An 11,461-nucleotide genomic window follows, 5' to 3' on the forward strand; every position below is an offset into this window, starting at 1 on the left:
AGCCCCCCAAAGGGAAATAATAATAATAATAATAATAAAAATCCTTACAGATTCAATAGGGCCTCTCACCATTCGGTGCTCGGGCCCTAATAATAATAATAATAAAAATCCTTACAGATTCAATAGGGCCTCTCACCATTCGGTGCTCGGGCCCTAATAATAATAAAAATCCTTACAGATTCAATAGGGCCTCTCAACATTCGGTGCTCGGGCCCTAACTAGGGCTACGTTGTAGCACTTGCGGGCCCGAGCACCCGCACGTTGAAGCCTGTTGCGGTCGGTGGAGAGAGCGATCGATGACCAAGCGCACATCATCGATCGAGCATGCACTTCTCCACGTTGCATGCGTTTTGCGCTCTGCGGCAGTAGGTTTGCCAGTAGGTGGCGCCATCACTATTATTACGCACAGACATATATATCTGTTCATGTAGGCGCTCTGATGTAGCGTGAGCAATTTTGTGTCAATTGGACAATGTTAACACAACTTAATTTTCACACTGATCAGTAGGTGGCGCTATGACCCTGAACTAATATTTATATGTGGAGCTGTTCAGATCAGTATTGTGATCATAGGTCAGTAGTTTGGAGCCGGTTGGATAATGCAGAGTGGATTAACAAAGTACTTCCTGTTTCCTGGCGAATCAGTAGGTGGCGCTATGACACTGAGGAAATATTGACACACAGAGCTGTTCAGGCTTGGACTCTGACCATGTGACAGAAGTTTTGTAGTGATAGGACAATGCACAGTGGAGTTATGATAACATCGTGTCCTTTGGCGAAGGAAAATCCTTCGCCGCACATCAATGTTTACACGGTTTGAGGAAACGTCACAATTCTGACCATGATCTAATGACTTGAGTGATCTGATTTGAGCTGTATATTGTAAATCAGCCAGGAGCAGTTCATCAAAGTATAAAACATGTCACTTCCTGTAGCCACCAGGGGGCGCTGTAATTTCAAGTCATAATTTCTGTGTAGATGTCATCAGGATGGCACCCTTGTCTTACATGTCTAGTTTGGACTCGATTGGACAATGTATGTCCGAGATACAGAACCTCGTGTTTTGATGGCTTTTAATCAAACTCAAGACGCCACGCCACGGTCACACGGTGTGACGAAAGGTCAATCTCTTAATCACTTTTTATCTCCATCTTGTTGTGATGGCACTGATCTTAATTTGAAGTTAATCTGATGAAAGCCCTGGGACAAGTGCATCAAGTAAAAATGTGGAATATGGAAAAAAAATGGCCACTTGATCCAAAATGGCGGCCTCCCTGTTTGGTCAAGCATACCTATCCAAGATATTTTTTTGTTTGTTATGAAACGACACATGTCCCGATAGATTTGTATAAATGTCGGCCATCGTAGTGCCGGGGTTGCCCTATAGGGGGCGCTGGTCAGTTTTTTTGCCACGCCCATTTCTTAAAACCATATGAATATCTTCAGGGGGGGGCTGTTGTTACACACATGTAGTTTGAGAGAGATAGAATCATGAACACTGAAGTTACAGCAATTTCGTGTTTCACGGCGAGTTGATGAACTTTAATGCCACGCCATTCATATGGCGTTTGACGAAAAGTCACGGTAATCTTATGTCTTCATTGTCAATGTCTTGGGACCCATTTGATACAGTTTGACATGGTTGAGGTCAGTGGATGAGGAGAAATTCATCCAAGTGTAAGACAAGCAAAAAACAAGACATTTCCTGTTGCCACCAGGGGGCGCTGCGGTTTTAAGTCATCATTTATGCATAGATGTCATCAGGCGGGGACTATTGTCTTACATGTCTAGTTTGGACTTGATTGGAACATGTATGTCCGAGATACAGATGCCCGTGTTTTGATGGCGTGTAACCAATTTTTAACGCCATGCCACGGTCACACGGTGTGATAAAAAAAAAATCCCTCAATCATTTTTTATCTCCATCTTGTTGTGATGACACTCATCTGAATTTGAAGTTGATCTGATGAAAGCCTTGGGACAAGTACGTAAAAGTAAAAATGTGGGATATTGCCAAAATGGCCACTAAAAGCAAAATGGCGGACTTCCTGTTGCGTTTTTCATAATGCTCCATGAGACTTTTTTTCATGACTGGTCACGATACACCTATATCCAGATTTTGATGAAAATCCGTTATGTGGAAACCTAGGGGCTGGTTCCAGGGGGCGCTGTAGAGCCATTTTGCCACGCCCAATTCCAATTACTCCAGAATACTAAAATATCCGCAGACCTTGAATTTCCTGCAAAGTTTCATAACTTTTTGAGCATGTCTAGACCCTGAAAAAGCCCCCCAAAGGGAAATAATAATAATAATAATAATAATAATAATAATAATAATAATAACTAGGGCTACGTTGTAGCACTTGCGGGCCCGAGCACCCGCACGTTGAAGCCTGTTGCGGTCGGTGGAGAGAGCGATCGATGACCAAGCGCACATCATCGATCGAGCATGCACTTCTCCACGTTGCATGCGTTTTGCGCTCTGCGGCAGTAGGTTTGCCAGTAGGTGGCACCATCACTATTATTACGCACAGACATATATATCTGTTCATGTAGGCGCTCTGATGTAGCGTGAGCAATTTTGTGTCAATTGGACAATGTTAACACAACTTAATTTTCACACTGATCAGTAGGTGGCGCTATGACCCTGAACTAATATTTATATGTGGAGCTGTTCAGATCAGTATTGTGATCATAGGTCAGTAGTTTGGAGCCGGTTGGATAATGCAGAGTGGATTAACAAAGTACTTCCTGTTTCCTGGCGAATCAGTAGGTGGCGCTATGACACTGAGGAAATATTGACACATAGAGCTGTTCAGGCTTGGACTCTGACCATGTGACAGAAGTTTTGTAGTGATAGGACAATGCACAGTGGAGTTATGATAACATCGTGTCCTTTGGCGAAGGAAAATCCTTCGCCGCACATCAATGTTTACACGGTTTGAGGAAACGTCACAATTCTGACCATGATCTAATGACTTGACTGATCTGATTTGAGCTGTATATTGTAAATCAGCCAGGAGCAGTTCATCAAAGTATAAAACATGTCACTTCCTGTAGCCACCAGGGGGCGCTGTAATTTCAAGTCATAATTTCTGTGTAGATGTCATCAGGATGGCACCCTTGTCTTACATGTCTAGTTTGGACTCGATTGGACAATGTATGTCCGAGATACAGAACCTCGTGTTTTGATGGCGTTTAATCAAACTCAAGACGCCACGCCACGGTCACACGGTGTGACGAAAGGTCAATCTCTTAATCACTTTTTATCTCCATCTTGTTGCGATGGCACTGATCTTAATTTGAAGTTAATCTGATGAAAGCCCTGGGACAAGTGCATCAAGTAAAAATGTGGAATATTGAAAATAAATGGCCACTTAATCCAAAATGGCGGCCTCCCTGTTTGGTCAAGCATACCTATCCTAGATATTTTTTTGTTTGTTATGAAACGACACATGTCCCGATAGATTTGTATAAATGTCGGCCAGCGTAGTGCCGGGGTTGCCCTATAGGGGGCGCTGGTCAGTTTTTTTGCCACGCCCATTTCTTAAAACCATATGAATATCTTCAGGGGGGGGCTATTGTTACACACATGTAGTTTGAGAGAGATAGAATCATGAACACTGAAGTTACAGCAATTTCGTGTTTCACAGTGAGTTGATGAACTTTAATGCCACGCCATTCATATGGCGTTTGACGAAAAGTCACGGTAATCTTATGTCTTCATTGTCAATGTCTTGGGACCCATTTGATACAGTTTGACATGGTTGAGGTCAGTGGATGAGGAGAAATTCATCCAAGTGTAAGACAAGCAAAAAACAAGACATTTCCTGTTGCCACCAGGGGGCGCTGCGGTTTTAAGTCATCATTTATGCATAGATGTCATCAGGCGGGGACTATTGTCTTACATGTCTAGTTTGGACTTGATTGGAACATGTATGTCCGAGATACAGATGCCCGTGTTTTGATGGCGTGTAACCAATTTTTAACGCCATGCCACGGTCACACGGTGTGATAAAAAAAAAATCCCTCAATCATTTTTTATCTCCATCTTGTTGTGATGACACTCATCTGAATTTGAAGTTGATCTGATGAAAGCCCTGGGACAAGTACGTAAAAGTAAAAATGTGGGATATTGCCAAAATGGCCACTAAAAGCAAAATGGCGGACTTCCTGTTGCGTTTTTCATAATGCTCCATGAGACTTTTTTTCATGACTGGTCACGATACACCTATATCCAGATTTTGATGAAAATCCGTTATGTGGAAACCTAGGGGCTGGTTCCAGGGGGCGCTGTAGAGCCATTTTGCCACGCCCAATTCCAATTACTCCAGAATACTAAAATATCCGCAGACCTTGAATTTCCTGCAAAGTTTCATAACTTTTTGAGCATGTCTAGACCCTGAAAAAGCCCCCCAAAGGGAAATAATAATAATAACTAGGGCTACGTTGTAGCACTAACGGGCCCGAGCACAGGCAATTTCAAGTCTTTTGCGGTCGGGGAAGAGAGAACGTTCGATGACCAAGCGTTCGTCTCAGCGTTGCATGCATTTGCGCACTGCTGCAAGATAAACGCTTCACTTCCTGTAGCCAGCAGGTGGCGCTATGATTTTAAGTCATGGTGTCTTTGTTGATGTCATCAGGTCGCGCTTCTTGTCTTACATGTGTAGTTTGCACCTCGATTGGACCAAATATGTCCAAGATACAGAAGCTTTTGTTTTAATGGCGTTTAGTCACATTTTGACGCCTCGCCACGGTCACATGGTGTGGCGAAAAATTGATCTTTCAATAACTTTAGATCTCCATCTTGTTGTGATGACACTCGTCTAAATTTTCAGTTGATCTGATGAAAGCTCTCCAAGAAGTACTTGAAAATAAAAAACATGGAATATGGTCCAAATCGAAAATGGCGGGGTTCCTGTTGCGTTTTTCATATTGCTCCGGGGCGTTTTTTGTGCATCTGGTGATGATACACAACTGTCTTCAATTTCGTGCGGATCAGTGAATGCTAAATAAGGTGTTTCTCCGTAAATGAGGGAAAGCACCGTTGGTGGCGCTGTTGAGCCATTTTGCCACACCCATTTCCAAATACCCCAGAATACGTAAATTTTCACGAGGCCCATAATCTGCCCTATAGATGTTGAATGCATTATGTAGTGAGAACACATTCAAGCACATGTCCTACACCTCCATGAGAGGGGGGAGGGGTGAGAAGGGGGAGGGATGAGAGGGGTGAAAGGGGGTGGGGTAAGATGGGGGCAGGGTGAGAGGGGGGCGGGGCCTTAAAAACAGGTTGATCTGAGGAGGTCTGTTTTAGACAGAGTAAAAAGGTGCTGTTTTAAATTATCCTTGGGGTATTTTTACCAAAATATTTTACAGACATTTCATTAAGACCCCAAGGAACCATATCAACTGTGGTGAAATGGAAATAATATGTCCCCTTTAAAGCGAATATGTCCCCTTTAAAGCGTTTTCGTGTGTCATGGCGAGCTGATGTGACGCCCCGCCACAGTCAGACAGTGTGACGAAAAGTTGTTTCTTTGATAACTTTAGATCTCCATCTTGTTGTGATGACACTCGTCTAAATTTTAAATTGATGTGATGAAAGCTCTCCGACAAATAAAGCGCACGATGTACAAAAACAAGACATTTCCTGATGCCACCAGGGGGCGCTTTCCTTTTAAGTCATGATTTCTAGGTAGATGTCTTCCGGTCGCGACTCTTGTCTTATATGTGTAGTTTGGAGTCGATTGGACAAAATATGTCTAAGTTACAGAAGCTCGCTTATATTGGCGTTTAGTCGAACTTTGAGACCTCACCACGGTCACACGGTATGATGAAAAGTTTAAATATTGATAACTTTAGATCTTCATCTTGTTTTGCAGAGTCTCATCTAATTTTTAAGTTGATCTGATGAAAGCTGTCTGAGTAGTACATAAAAACATAACACGTACCAAAAACAAGACATTTCCTGTTGCCACCAGGGGGCGCTGTGATTGTAAGTCACAATTTCTGCACGATGTCTTCTGGTGGCGACTCTTGTCGTATGTGTCTAGTTTGGACTCAATTGGACAAAATATGTCTGAAATATGGAAGCTTGTGTTTTGATGGCGTTTCATCAAACTTTAACGCCACACCACGGTCAGACGGTTTTGCTAAAACGTAATCCTTCAATAACTTTAGATCTCCAATTTGTTGTGATGACGATCGTCTAAATTTGAAGTTGATCTGATGAAAGCTGTACGACAAGTACATCAAAGAAAAAATATGGAATATGACCAAAATGGACACTAAAGTCAAACTGGCGGGCTTCCTGTTGCGTTATTCATAATGCACTGATGGACTTTTTTGTGCATCTAGTCATGATACACAATAATCTTTGTTTTTTTTGAGGATCGGTGAATGCTAAATGAGGGGCTTTTCCGTAGGTGGCGCTCTTGAGCCATTTTGCCACGCCCTTTTCAAAATACTTCAGAAAACGTAAACTTGCGCACATTTGTAATTTACTGTACACTTTAGAAACTTTTTGAGCACGTTAAAGCCCTCAAAAAGCCAATTCACTGAGCGAAGAAAAATAATAATAATAATAATCTTTTCAATTTCAATAGGTCCTCTCACCGATTTCGGTGCTCGGGCCCTAACTAGGGCTACGTTGTAGCACTAACGGGCCCGAGCACAGGCAATTTCAAGTCTGTTGCGGTCGGGGAAGAGAGAACGTTCGATGACCAAGCGCTCGTCTCCACATTGCCTGCGTTTGCCCTGTGCGGCAAGGAAGATTGCTCCACTTCTTCTGGCCAGCCGCTGGTGCTGAACTAGAGGTAAGTAACCTTGAAACTATCCAACATAACCTATTGCTTTATCTATCATCATATGCTTACATGCCTCAAGTTTTTTGTAATATGTAATTGTTATAAAAGTTACCATTTATTTATCACGTCTAATGAACAGATTGAAGCAAGATAACTCGACAGTCTTGTTTTGGTTGTGACATTATTTTTTTTAATGAGTTACTATCAATACGCTACACGTGTACGTTTCATGTGATAGTAACTGTTTCACCAATATTCTGATACAGGATGGTATATCCGCCATTACTATTTTCACATTGTTTATTTAGTCTGTCATGGAGTTGTAGAGTGAATTAGACAGTAGTGATAACATTATAATGTCCACACATCAGTGTTGTAAACACTTCTCCAATTAATTATATAATTATGTTTTCACACTGAGGGAAGTGGAGAGACTTGATGTGGACTGTTATCAACAGCTCTGTGGGAGATCATCACCTTGAATATTACAGATGAGGTAGAAAGACATTTTATCTATGTGTACAATGTTGTATTTCTTTGTCACGTTTTATCAAAAGCGATTTAAAGTATGTGCATTTAACCATTAGGATACAAACCCAGACCCTAGTACATCGGTTCTAGCTGAAATAAGTAGTGCTTCATAAACAACACAAAACATTCATAACAGTACGCTTCTGCTCCTCATTAATGCAGCTCCTGATGTCCCCAGCAGCAACATGGTGGAGATCTGCAGCTTCATGCTGGTCAACTGGAAGACAACTGATTAAGATTAAAAGATTAACATTAAAATCCATTTATTCATCCCAAACACATGCACAGACATGCAAAGGCACACTCATGCAGGTAGGGAAATTTAATCGCTGCTTTTTACCCATCTGGTGCAGGACACACAGAGCAGTGAGCGACCATGTACGGCGCTCGGGGGAGCAGATGTTGGGGGAGTGAAGTGCCTTGCTCATGGGCACTAGAGAGGGTAGGGAGACTCTTGGATTTTTGGACAGATCAATCCAGGTTCGACTTTTGTTGTCTCTCCATGGAGTCGAACCAAAGACGAACCAGAGACCTTCTCTGCCCATAGTCCAAGTTTCTGCCACTCGACCACCGCCTCTCCTCATGCATCATCAAACTAGTAATCTACACATCACTCCATGCGTTGCTCCCTTAACTACAGATGGCCTGCGAATGTCATGGAGTTTTACTGTGAATTAGACAGTTTAGGTATGATTTCAATCTCCACACATCAGTGTTGTAAACAGTTCTCAAATTAATTATAGAATTATGTTTTCACACTGAGAGAAGTGGAAAGACTTGATTTGGACTGTTATCAATAGGTCTGTGGGAGATTATCACCTTGAATAGTACTGATGAGGTAGAAAGACATTTTATGTATTTGTACAATGTTGTATTTCTTTCAGCACTTTTATCAGAAGGGACTTAAAATATGTACATTTCACCATGAGGATATAAACCAAGACCACAGTACAACAGTTCTATCTGAAATCTGTTGTGCTTTATACACAACACAAAACATTCTTTAACAGTGCGTTTTTTCTCTTCATAGATGAAGAACTGCAGCACCTGATGTCCTCAGCAGCAACATGGTGGAGATCTGATTTGATACACTTTAGATAAGAACCCAGTGTTTTATATTTCTGCTTTGCCATAAGAGACAGAACATGGTCATCACAGCTGTGTCCTTCAGGCTCGTCTGTCCCTAATAAAATGATAGGAAACATGAAAGTGATCGTCATTATTGTAGAGGAAGAGTTGCATATGAACAAAGTGTGTAATCTTATTTTCTGTGGATATTCAACTGTGTATTTGAATATGCTTTTGGATTAAAACGTGCACTACCATGACAATGAATGTTTTTAATGGAGCTATTTCACATTAAAAGTATTGCATTATAATTTAATACATTATGTATTATGTGCAATACTTTGATTGTTTTTAAGTAATGAAATCAGGTCTGTACCTGGAGTCAGTGTTCAGTCTGGTTGGATTCAAGTTGTGTGTCAAGTTGGACCTTCTAGAGGAACATGAAACCAATACACAGATATGTAAAGTCATACATGGGCCAGGTTAAGTAATTAACAGACTTTTAAATGGTAAAAATAAAATATTAGTTCAAAGTTAATCAGAGCATAATCATTTCAGATTAGGAAATAGGTAGTGCATATAAGCCCACAACTCTGTATGACACTGTCTGTTCTAGTAAAGTTACAAGGCTATGACTTACTCATATTTAACAAAAGAATTCAGTGAAGTCTGTCTGAGATTAACGATTTAAATACTGAAGGTGGGAGACACGGTTATTTTTCACTGTAACACGTGACAGGACATCAACACCGTGACTCTGAATAAAGAGCCTTAAAAGACGTAGTGCTCCTTTGAACAGCTGCTCTTACAATGTGTAGCAAGTGCTAAATCTCCATTAGTATAATAGTAACAAAAATCACCCTTTACATAATTGAACATATATTTTCCATGTGAACCCCTTTAACACAGTTCAATTCAGGAGCAAAATATAATTTATACAGTATTTATTAGAGCTAGTATTAGTAAACAGATCAAACAAATGCAGTACAACACATCACACATCCACAGTGTCTCTTTTGCTTATCATCACAGTCAGTCAGAAGTGTCCGTTTAACTTACGTAGCAGTTGAGAGATGGTTGTTGGAGCTAGCAGGAGCTAGCTCATAGCCAGTGCTGCTGTTGAGAGCGGCAGAGTTCACACAGGAAAAGACACGACGGACGGGGGAAAAAAGCTTTGCGAGCGTCCCACACTCTAACCTGCTGAGCGAACAACGTCCACAGTGACTCCGCCGCCGTCCTCTCATCCAGACTCGCCAACCGTTCTCCGGTTCTTCGTGATACACAGCTCCGCAGCTTGTGACGACGTAACTCATGAGGCGTTCACTTGCAGCCGTGTTAAATGCAGCTTCGTTTGTCATGGCGAGTTGAAGAAGTCTGCTGCAAAGCTATGAATAATCCGCATGATGAAAACTCACAGCAATGTTATGCCTACATTATCAATATATTGAGACCCATGTGACACAGTTTGACATGGTTTAGCAAAGTGAATGAGGAGAAATACATCCAAGTGTGAGACGTAACAAACCGAAAGCGGTCTCATGCTGCGTTCAGGGTAACTCTGTTAAAATGGGTTTCATAGGTCATGGTGAGCTGATGAACTTTGATGCCACGCCATTAACAATCTGCATGATGAAAAGTCACAATAATGTTATGCCTACATTATCAATATCTTGAGACCAATTTGACACAGTTTGACATGGTTTAGTAAAGTGGCTGGAGGGAAATACATCAAAGAGTAAGATGACCAAAACAAGACATTTCCTGATGCCACCAGGGGGCGCTTTACTTTTAAGTCATGATTTCTAGGTAGATGTCTTCCGGTCGCGACTCTTGTCTTATATGTGTAGTTTGGAGTCGATTGGACAAAATATGTCTAAGTTACAGAAGCTCGCTTATATTGGCGTTTAGTCGAACTTTGAGACCTCACCACGGTCACACGGTATGATGAAAAGTTTAAATTCTGATAACTTTAGATCTTCATCTTGTTTTGTAGAGTCTCATCTAATTTTTAAGTTGATCTGATGAAAGCTGTCTGAGTAGTACATAAAAACATAACACGTACCAAAATAAGACATTTCGCGTTACCACCAGGGGGCGCTGTGATTGTAAGTCACAATTTCTGCACCCATGTCTTCTGGTGGCGACTCTTGTCGAATGTGTCTAGTTTGGACTCAATTGGACAAAATATGTCTGAAATATGGAAGCTTGAGTTTTGATGGCGTTTCATCAAACTTTAACGCCACACCACGGTCAGACGGTTTTGCTAAAACGTAATCCTTCAATAACTTTAGATCTCCAATTTGTTGTGATGACGATCGTCTAAATTTGAAGTTGATCTGATGAAAGCTGTACGACAAGTACATCAAAGAAAAAATATGGAATATGACCGAAATGGCCACTAAAGTCAAACTGGCGGGCTTCCTGCTGCGTTATTCATAATGCACTGATGGACTTTTTTGTGCATCTTGTCATGAGACACAATAGTCTATGTTTTTTTTGAGGATCGGTGAATGCTAAATGAGGGGCTTTTCCGTAGGTGGCGCTCTTGAGCCATTTTGCCACGCCCTTTTCAAAATACTTCAGAAAACGTAAACTTGCACACATTTGTAATTTACTGTACACTTTAGAAACTTTTTGAGCACGTTAAAGCCCTCAAAAAGCCAATTCACTGAGCGAAGAAAAATAATAATAATAATAATCTTTTCAATTTCAATAGGTCCTCTCACCGATTTCGGTGCTCGGGCCCTAATAATAATAACTAGGGCTACGTTGTAGCACTAACGGGCCCGAGCACAGGCAATTTCAAGTCTGTTGCGGTCGGGGAAGAGAGAACGTTCGATGACCAAGCGCTCGTCTCCACATTGCCTGCGTTTGCCCTGTGCGGCAAGGAAGATCGCTCCACTTCTTCTGGCCAGCCGCTGGTGCTGAACTAGAGGTAAGTAACCTTGAAACTATCCAACATAACCTATTGCTTTATCTATCATCATATGCTTACATGCCTCAAGTTTTTTGTAATATGTAATTGTTATAAAAGTTACCGTTTATTTATCACG

The 11,461-nt window shown here is 41.4% G+C and overlaps 1 long non-coding RNA gene across 1 annotated transcript; it reads right to left on the reverse strand.

The window, feature by feature from the left end:
- Positions 1 to 6,988: 6,988 nt before the first annotated feature.
- On the reverse strand, positions 6,989 to 9,682 carry LOC133956885 (uncharacterized). Its single transcript, XR_009921175.1, has 4 exons — positions 9,468 to 9,682; positions 8,785 to 8,838; positions 8,388 to 8,523; positions 6,989 to 7,568 (listed from the first exon to the last, which is right to left on the reverse strand). It is a non-coding gene; the product is annotated as an uncharacterized LOC133956885 (long non-coding RNA).
- Between the last annotated feature and the right edge of the window lie 1,779 nt (positions 9,683 to 11,461).

This window comes from Platichthys flesus, chromosome 7 (assembly GCF_949316205.1).
Source record: "Platichthys flesus chromosome 7, fPlaFle2.1, whole genome shotgun sequence".
In the NCBI taxonomy this organism is placed as follows: domain Eukaryota; kingdom Metazoa; phylum Chordata; class Actinopteri; order Pleuronectiformes; family Pleuronectidae; genus Platichthys; species Platichthys flesus.